Source organism: Triticum dicoccoides, chromosome 3B (genome assembly GCF_002162155.2).
Source record: "Triticum dicoccoides isolate Atlit2015 ecotype Zavitan chromosome 3B, WEW_v2.0, whole genome shotgun sequence".
NCBI lineage: Eukaryota > Viridiplantae > Streptophyta > Magnoliopsida > Poales > Poaceae > Triticum > Triticum dicoccoides.
In genome coordinates, this window is record NC_041385.1 from 793,321,727 (window position 1) to 793,329,441 (window position 7,715).

Here is a 7,715-nt window from a genome sequence, read left to right on the forward strand (position 1 = left end):
GAGGGAGGGGAGACGTGGGGGCTCACAGCGGTGCCGTAGGGGTGGTTAGCCGGCTCGGGGACGCGACGATGGTGGTGAATTGACGATGAAGATCCTCGGCGGACGGCGATGGAAACGGCGATGGTGGCGGCGTTGCAGCAGGTCCGGGAGGTCCGTACCTCAACGAGGAGGTGTAGGGGGTTGTGGCGGAGCTCGGAAGCGCGTCGGAGAGGAGAGGGGGTGGCTGTGGTCGCGGCAACGGCGAACGGCGGCGATGGGCGTGTTCGGTGGCGAGAGAGAGGGGTCCAGGGGAGAGGATGAGGGCGAGGGAGAGCGAGAGGGGCCCGGGGGGGTGCGTGGCGATGCCAGGAGAGTCCAGGGCGAAGCGGCAAGCAGGAGGTGGCCGTCGGTGGCCGTGCGCGTGCTGGCGCGCCATGGGCACACGCCCTCCTGCCCACTGGCAGGAGGTTGAAGACAGTAGGAGTGAGGAGGAGGTGGGCTGGGCCTAGCTGGGCCGGTTCCAGTGGCCTGCACAGGTAAGCTTTGCTCTTTTTATTATTTACTGTTTTCTATTTTTTGTAGTTTGTTTTGATTTAATTTAGCAACTAAATTATTTAAATAAATTCTGTAGATTTTTATGTGGCTTGCTAAAATATATACAAAGCCACTCACAAACCTCCAGAATTATTGGAGTCATATTTAATATATATTTAAATATAAATCCAAAGCAAATAGTTATTGGATTAATTCAAATGGCCAAAATAATTATCTCTGTGACTCCAAAAATATTGGTTTAAATTTTACCTCTTACCAATATTTCCATGGAATAACAGGAACATTTTCTTGGACACATTTGAGAAGATTTAATTGTTGGTTATTTTTAGAGGTTTCTGAGGCTTTGAAAATTCCTCAATTCAAATTTCAAAAAAATATAGACATGATGCACACCTGAAGCTAGCCTAGAGCAATGCCAGAAGCTAGGGATGTGACATTGGGGGAGGGGATAGGGTTCCTCTCCCCTGTGTGCAGCTGCACGGCGTGGGCGCTTCGGACATGGATTACAATTTTTTGAGCTCTAATCTCGTATAAGCTCCAGTTGTTTATCAACTCTGCGTTTGTTTCTTTGGTGCCTTCATCCTTAAACAACTTCATTTTTTCGTGTATGGACCATTGAGCTATGGTGAGGTCCTTCTCCTGGTGATCTTGCACAGTGGGTTGGTCACGCTTAGTATCTCCCAAGGTGCCACAGCATCTCTACCGTTCTTTGCTCTAGGGTGAGCTGCTTCAATTTGCAACGATCCGGCGCCCTTCGACCCAGGGCGAGGGGCAGGGGTCCCCTTCGGAATTGAAGGAGGGTTTGATCATGGTGGTCTCCTTTCGGAGTAGATGAGGTCATGTTCATCTTCGCTGGGCGCGATTCCCTCTTGAAGCTCGCTTGCTATCATGCTTTGGTGCTCCATCCGCGTCGAAGGGCTCCATCAACATTTAGCTAGTCCTCATGTAGATCTCTTGTGTTGTCTGTTGTGGTGCTTGTAAGCTGTTTTTGTAGCACCTTGTATCTGCCGTTTTCAGTTTCTTTGTTTCTCTTTTCCGTTGTATGGGGCTGCTGTAATTCCTGGCCGGTTGATGGCTTCGTTAATTCAAAGTCGGGCTCTTCTTGAGCCTTCGTTCCAAAAAAAAGCTTTGCCAGTTTTGTAGTTTGTACATGGTGATTCCTTGGCCAAAAGTACAGTCGACAATTCGTTGCATCTCATCTCCGCCGACTCTGGCCCAGTCTCGGAATTTTATAGATTACGTTGGGTCAGAGTAGGAGAAGCAAACACCCGGCATCTCAATGGATGTAGAGCTTGGGTATTTGTTTTGTGTCTTCCAATTTTACCCTTTGAACAAGAAATACTGCTGATTTTGTCTAGTAGTATTGGTGGATCTAATCCATCGAATAACTGAAAATGGATGGCTCATATTTTTTTGATGCACCGTAAAAGGTCTCTTGCGTTACACATACCTGCTGTTGTGCCAATATTCTCTGTGTGGGTTATTGGTGTGCGAGATGCGGAAATGTCTTAGCCTCGGTGCGAGGGGACGTGTTGCATGTTATAGGTAGGGGCACAAGATCCCTGAAGCGCATACAAGATGGTTGAGATATTACAGGAGACTTGGAGGAGAAGAGATAAGAAGATAGAGTAGGTTACAAGAGAGAATATTTGAACTACCTCTAGTCTATCTCTATCTCTAGGTGCGCGTGGTGCGGTACAAGGCTCCTCATGTCACGTGACATAAGATGTGTTTAACACCCTCCCTTAATCACAACTTCATCAAGTTGAGATTATGTTTAAACTCTTCAAAACTTCTTGTAGGTAACGGTTTTGTGAGTCCATCTGCAATTTGATCTCTGGAATGCACAAACTGAATCTGAAGTTGCTTCTTGGCAACCCTTTCTCTCACAAAATGAAAGTCTATCTCAATATGCTTTGTCCTGGCATGAAAAACTGGATTTGCAGATAAGTATGTAGCACCCAAGTTATCAGACCATAAACAAGGAACTTGACTACTCCTGACACCAAGTTCTCTTAACATGGATTGTACCCATATGACCTCAGCTATGGCATTTGCCAGTGCCTTATACTCTGCCTCTGTACTGGACCTGGAAACTATGGCTTGTTTTCTTGCACACCAGGATATCAAGTTTGGGCCAAAGAAAATTGCAAAGCCACCAGTGGACCTTCTGCCATCCAAGCAACCTGCCTAGTCAGAGTCTGAAAAAGCACTTACAAGTGTAGAGGATGACTTGCTAAAATTCAAACCAACATTGGCAGTATTCTTGACATATCGAACAATACGTTTAGCAGCATTCCAGTGAACTGAAGTAGGTGCATGAAGAAACTGACAGACTTTGTTGAAAGCAAATGAAATATCAGGTCTAGTAAGTGTAAGATATTGAAGTGCACCCACTCGACTCCTATACTTCGTGCTATCATCTGGACTCAAAAGCTGTCCTTTTGTGAGAGATATATTTTCTGAACTTGACATAGGAGTAGGTGAGGGCTTACAACCTTGTAGACCCACCTTCTTTACTAGATCTGCCGCATACTTCTCCTGAGAGAGATGAAGTCCATCCTCATGTTTCTTCACCTCAATCCCTAGAAAATAATGCAAGTCTCCAAGATCCTTGAGGGCAAATGCTATGCTGAGATCTTTCAAGAGCCCTGTGACAGCCTCATCTGATGAGATCGTGACAATTATATCATCAACATATATGAGTACAAATATGTGTGTATTATGCTTGTTGTAAATGAACAGTGGGGTGTCAGACTTAGAAGGAACAAAACCAAGTTGTTGCATTTTGTGACTGAGACGTGAATACCATGCTCGTGGGGCTTGCTTCAACCCATAAAGTGATTTGTCAAGTTTGCATATGTAAGAAGGAACATTTTTGTTCACAAACCCAGGAGGTTGCTTCATGTACACTTCCTCTTCCAGAACACCATGGAGAAACGCGTTCTGTACATATAGTTTCCTAAGACTCCAGCCCCTGGAAACAGCAATAGACAAAACAAGACGAATAGTAGCAGCTTTTACAACATGACTGAATGTGTCCTCATAGTATATGCCATACCGTTGTTTGAATCCTTTTGCAACCTATCTTGCTATGTACCGATCAATGGTTCCATCTGACTTCTCTTAATTCTAAAAACCCACTTGCAGTCGATGAGATTTTTACCTTGCTAAGGAGGAACTAAATGCCATGTTTTATTCTTCTGTAGTTCCACAAATTCCTCATTCATGGCCTTTTCCAATTTTCATCACTCAAGGCTTCCTCAAGATTAGGAGGTTCACCAGGTTCACCTGCAGAACATACCATGCCATATTTTGTAATATGCTTGTAGTTCACAGGTTTTGTTACACCTTTTTGCAGTCGTGTGCGACGCGGAGACATTGTGGCTGCTGTTTCTACCACAGAAAATCCTATGGAAGAAGCTGGAGCAGTTGCGGCAGCCGGATCCACCTGGGTCTGATCCTCTGTGGCAGATGAGGGCGTGGACGAAGTCACAGGCGTCACAGCCGACGCAGAAGATCCCGTCGCCAGACTTCGAGGCGGATCCACCTGACCCAGCTGCCGCGCCCGACACGCCTCACCATTGGCGCGGGATGGAGTAGGCAGCGTATCAGCGCGAGATCCCGCGCCGGTCAGACCCGCAGCTGTCGGATGGCGCAAGTCCCGCCTCTTGTAGCAGACTAGCTGGGGCGGAAACCGAGCCACCGAGGACCCAGTGGCGTCACGCCACCTGTCGTCTCCTGATTGGCGCGGAGCGAAGGAGGTATGTTCCCCAGCCACAGTACGCCGCGTGGCCATCTTGACATCGCTTTCAGCGCGTGTCGGCCCGCGCCGGGTCGCGCCTGATTCGGTTGGCGTGGAGTCTGAGGCGGATCCTCCTGACCCGCCTGCCGCGTCTGAGTGCGCCGATCCCGAGGGAGACGTTGTGCCTGACGAGACGGATCCCGAGGGGGATTTGCTCCCCTCGCCTGGACACATTAAATATGGCCCTGTAGGGCATATTTCTTCATCGTTTTGACTGCTGTTTTTCCCTACTTTCTCCTGCATCGTCATCATGCTCATACGTGGTGTTAAGAGGGTCAGTCAACAGTTGATCATTACCATTATCACCCCCGTGATCAAAACTAGTGAGATGAGAAGGAAGAAGCAGAATTTCTTTTTGGAGGAGTGCACCTGCATTGGGGTGCAGTTGAGCAAAGGGAAACTTGGTCTCGTCAAACACTACATCACGGGAAGTGTATACACGACCAGAGGAGACATCAAGACATTTTACACCCTTGTGTTGAGCGCTATACCCTAGGAAGACACACTGTTTTGATCGAAACATTAATTTTTTATTGTTGTATGGACGAAGATTGGGCCAACACGCACACCCAAAAACACGAAGGGACTTGTAGTCTGGTTTGGTGTGAAGGAGTCATTCCATGAGAGTTTCGTTGTTTATGACACGACTAGGGAGCATGTTGATAATGTGAACAGCGGTAAGAAATGCTTCATCCCGAAAATTAAGGGGCATAGAAGCACCGGTTAGTAGGGCAAGACCCACCTCAACTATGTGACAGTGCTTGCGCTCGGTAGAGCCGTTTTGTTGGTGTGCGTGAGGGCAGGAAATATGATGAGATATGCCAAGAGTTTGGAAGAAGGAATTCAACTTTTCGTATTCCCCTCCCCATTCAGATTGTACCACAAGGATTTTGCAATCAAATTTCCGTTCTACAAGTGCTTGGAAATTTTGAAAGACTTGAAAAACTTTGGATCGTTTCTTGAGAAGATAGATCCAAGAGAACTTGCTATAGTCATCAATAAAACTAACGTAATATGTGTGTCTACCAACTGAGCTAGTGGCAGGACCCCAAACATCTAAGAAAATTAACCGAAGTGGTTGAGTAGAAACACTGGTAGAAATAGGATAAGGCAATTGATGACTTTTTGCTCTTTGGCATGAGTCACAAATGGTTTCAACATGACGCTCACCAACAAACGGGAGCTTATTTTTCCTAAGCAAGCGTTCAACTAAAGAAAAAGAAGCATGTCCTAGACGATTGTGCCATCGTGTTGAAGAAATCTTGACAACACCATAGGCTTGTTTAATATGTCTTCTAAACTCCAGAAGAAACGGGCAGAGTCCTCGAACACATCTACCTCGATAGAGGGTTTTCCTCGTGGCCAGATCCTTGATCAAGAAGAAAAAAGGATGAAATTCAATGAAGACATGATTGTTAAGGGTAATTCTATGAACGGAAAGGAGGTTTTTGTTGGCACTAGGGACATGCAAAAAATTTCTAAGATGGATCTTACGATGAGGGGTATGTATAACAGAATGACCAATGTTGCTGATGCTCATACCTGCACCATCGACAGTGTGAATTTGATCATTTCCGTGGTACTTCTCACGGAGGGTGACCTTCTCGAGCTCTCAAGTGAGATGATTGGTGGCGCCGCTGTCGAGGTACCAGTTGGTGTCGATGCCGTAGGATCCACCCGCCGCTGCAGTGATCTTGTCATCATCTTGAAAGTCGTCCTCATCTTCATCATAGCGGTACCAGCAGTCCCTGGTGGTGCGGCCTGGTTTGCCACAAACCTGACAGTGTGGGGAGTCCGGACGGGTGCGGCCAGAGCCGCCACCATGGCGACCCCTATTTCCACGGGCGCCACCACCACTGGTTCCACCATTGTTGCCGGACCTGGTACCACCAGCCCTGCCCTTGCCACAACCATGGTAGCGAGAGCCGCCGCCGCGACCACGAGTACCTAGGTTGGCTGAGGACTTGAAGCCGCCGCCGCCGGAGTTCTGAAAGTGCACCATGCGCTGGTCGAAGTTGCTGAGCATGGAGAAGATCTCATCGAGGGAGGCGGGGCTGACGCCGGCGTCGAGGGCGGGGACGAGGGGCTGGTACTCCTAGTCCAGCCCGTGGAGGATGTACGAGATCGGCTCGTCGTCCTGGATGGGTTTGCCGGCCGCCGCTAGCTCATCCGCGAGTCCGCGCATGGTGGCGAAGTAGGCGGCGGCGGACTGGTTGCCCTTCTGCGCCTTGATGAGCGAGGTACAGATGTTGTTGACGCGGCTCAACGACTGCGATGAGTACATGCCCGCCAGCGTCGTCCAGAGCGCTTGCGCCGTGGTGACCATGGTCACCGTGACGAGCACCTCTTTGGAGAGGTTGCTCAGCAGGAAGCCAAGCACCTGCTGGTCCTCTCGGACCCAGATGGGGTGGAGAGGGTTGGGCACAAATGTGTCCTTGCCGTCGTTGTCCTTGGCGGCTTGAAGCTTGGTCGTCTCCGGCAGGGTGCCATCAACATACTAGAAGACACCGGCGCCACGAAGTTGTGGTGTGATCTGTGTGCGCCATAGCACGTAATTCGTGTGGGAGAGTTTCTCGATGACCTGCCCACTGAGGCTAGGGTGAGATACGTCGGAGGAGGAAGACATGTTTCTTTGGTGCGACTGGAATCAGGGAGAAACTAGATGGGAAGAAGGATGGCTCTGATTACCATGTGCGAGATACGGAAACGTCTTAGCCTCGGTGCGAGGGGACGTGTTGCATGTTATAGGCAGGGGCGCAAGATCCCTGAAGCGCATACACGATGGTTGAGATATTACAGGAGACTTGGAGGAGAAGAGATAAGAAGATAGAGTAGGTTACAAGAGAGAATATTTGAGCTACCTCTAGTCTATCTCTATCTCTAGGTGCGCCTGGTGCGGTACAAGGTCCTCATGTAACGTGACATAAGATGTGTTTAACAATTGGCACACTTGTGACCAAGTCAATGAAGGGCAGCTCCATTTCTACGTCGATGATAGACAGGACCCTCCCATACTTCTCTGAAGCAAAAAAAATTAATACAAAGTTACTTACGATTTGCATCGTACAAATTCTGCACAAATGAGGCAAAGAGACCATCAGTTGATGCAAGAGCGGTTCGAACATGCGTCTCCACGAGGAGGCTGTTGCGGTGCTACAACATAATACTGATATTATTAATTTTTTGGATAATTAGATCCCTGACAAGCGACTTTAACATCCAGAAACTGATTCAAGATAAAAGGAAAAATGCACCTTCATTTGCATCTGACTGTCAAGCCCCGGAGAAACCTTAAGAGGATAATCAACAAGCATTCATGCAATGCTACACCACCACCGCAACTAAAAGGTTATAAGTTTACCGGAAACCATCTTGT